The sequence below is a fragment of the Grammomys surdaster genome, unplaced genomic scaffold (genome assembly GCF_004785775.1).
Source record: "Grammomys surdaster isolate TR1022 unplaced genomic scaffold, NIH_TR_1.0 573, whole genome shotgun sequence".
NCBI classification, from domain to species: domain Eukaryota; kingdom Metazoa; phylum Chordata; class Mammalia; order Rodentia; family Muridae; genus Grammomys; species Grammomys surdaster.
This window is the reverse complement of record NW_021604992.1, coordinates 471,574-474,276: the sequence shown is the minus strand read 5'-3', so window position 1 is coordinate 474,276 and position 2,703 is coordinate 471,574.

Below are 2,703 nucleotides of genomic sequence, written 5' to 3'. Positions count from 1 at the left end.
GAGAGGTAATCTCACAAAAAGTTGAAGGTATTACTAATCGATATATTATATAGTCTGATTAGTTGTCGGTGGTGCTATAACAGTCCTTTGATAAAAGATTATTAATATAGATTTATATAACCTTAAATAGGCTCTTCATGACTCTCTGAGTGTGGAAGGAGTGACTGTTGGCGCTTCTGCCCTTATTTTACAAGAACTCTGAAAAAATGGCTTTAAAAACAAAAGATGGGGAACGGTACCCCATCAGAAAGAGTCCTCCTGAAATACTCTCCATCATGCCTTGTTCACTTTTATCTCTCCAAAGCTGAAAGCTCATGGCAATTCTGCTGCTGACTGCCTCTGGCACCACCAAGACCAACAAAACTTTGCCACAGATATGCGGAAGGTCCCTCTTACCCTGAAAGGGAATGACCCAGACCCAGTTCCCTTATGGGGCCGAGGATTGATATGCCTGTCTGATACCACAGAAGGCACAGCTAACCGGCTACCGAAAAGATTAATGAAAAAAATAGATACCCCCACAAAGCCAGGCCCAACCATAAATAAGATGAATAACAATTTACATCCAGGGAAGAGAAATCTCCCTGAGAATTCCCTTCTTTTTCCTTTCCAGGTAAAAATGAATCACCCATGATGCCTGCTGTTAGAAGTTCTAATCCAGATGCTGGCCTCCAAACTTATACTACTCAGACCTTTGAAGGGCCACTGACAAGAACATCAAACAGCTAGAGATTGACATCACTAATCTGAAGAAATCCCTCGTTTTGCTGTCTGAAGAGACCTCCTAAAATTGCAAAGATCCTTATTGGACTTGATTTACTCTATTACAATAGAAAAGGCTGTGTACAGCTCTTGACTGTGTACAGCCCTTATAGAACAAGGTTGCCTTCACATAGACAAGACAAGGAGGGTTAAACAGAGCATGAAAATAGGTCAGTGAAGGCCGTAAGAAAAATCAGAGAGAGAAAGAGACAGATGAATGCTGGTAAAAGAATTGGTTTTTAGCCTCTCCAAGGTTGTCAACCCTATTTCCTTCCATCTTGGGACCATTATTTGGATTCTTTTTGATTTTATCTCCTGGTCTCTGGCCCTCAAATAGTCGGACTAACTCTGTGATACAACAGATAAATAATTGGTAGCAAAACCTACTCAGATACATTATCATAAGTAAGCTATGGAGGACCACGAGACTCAAGATGAGGTTGTTACTTTATACAGGGTGTTTCCAAAACCAATCTCCACCCAACCTAAAAGGGGGGACTTCTCCCCCTATACCAAGTAGAGAGGGGCCACCCAGAACCCCCTCTGACAGGCGATCTGAATTTTTGCTTAGGCTGTGAGGCTAAGCACTGCAAGGGAATATAAATAAAAGATAAAAATATCTATCTGGGTTCCCTGAGGGACAAGCCTGACTGCATAGGGGTTGATGTCAAAAGTATCCCCTCTCCAGGAAAAAGACATCGGGACGGGTATGGCCCTCATGCCTCACTGGACAACGACAGGAGGACTGGAGCCATCACAAGGTCCCCTCAAATACTGGAGGTCAGGCCTCTACCCCCACCTTCGCAAGTTTAGAATTGCCACAGCCCTTCTATACTTAGAGAAGGGAGGAGCAGTCAGGGGCAGCCCTGCTTACACACTGTAGGCCTAAAATCAGCCATAGGCCTAAAATCAGCAATAGGCCTGCCATACATGTATACTAACACCAAGTCTTGGGATTCAGTGGAAAAACATTGAAACAGATGGCTATAAGCTAATGTAAACAGGCAGCTTTTGTAGAAATTTACAAGCCTGAGTAGTCATAGACCTTGTAAATAGGTAGCCTGGGCCGACAATGCCACCTTAGCTAAGGACAAGCGAGTCATAGGCAGAGTCATAGTGACTTGTCCCCTGAACCTTCACCCAGCTGATACCCGGTTCTGAAGATATCTGTATTCCCCCTGAACACCCACACTCCAGTGTCATTCCCTTCCCCACATCCTGTGGGGATCCTTTCTTTGTTTATAACCCCTGTGTGAATGAATTACGATTTGAGAAAAAATAAATTATAAAAAAAACTGTAAGGGAAGTGATTGTGATAGATGGTTCATGTTTAGAAATTGAGTAGACTCAAGAGTATGAATGAGGCCTGTTAATGAGAGGAACTTTGCTTCTGAAGGCAATAGGTTTATAAGAAAAAGGTTTAAACACTAAGAAAAAAAACATAAAATGATTGGATAGAGAAGGAGAAAGTCTATGCCTTTGGATAATAACATGGAAGGACATATATAAATGTATAATCAGCAGCAGATCTAGGAGGAGAGTACATCATCCTCACAAAGGAAGGGAGAATGTCACTAACTTTGGCTGACAATAATGGAAGTAATGTGGCAGTGTGCCTATAAAATAAGGAATGTTGCTTGACTAGAGGATAAAGGTTAGTAACGGAGATATTGCCATTTACTCTAAATCATCATCATCATCATCATCATCATCTTGTTTTCTGTCTCACTCTTCTCTTCTCTTCCTCTCCCTCCCCCCTGTTTCCATACTTGTTATACAGCTATTCTAACATGTAAAATACATTAGAGAAATGGAGAAAAGAGAAAAACCTGGTAGGGAGAAGCTCTTGCCACATAAATCTGACAACCTGAGTTGGAACCTATAGCCTACAGAAACACACACACACACACACACACACACACACACACACACACACACACA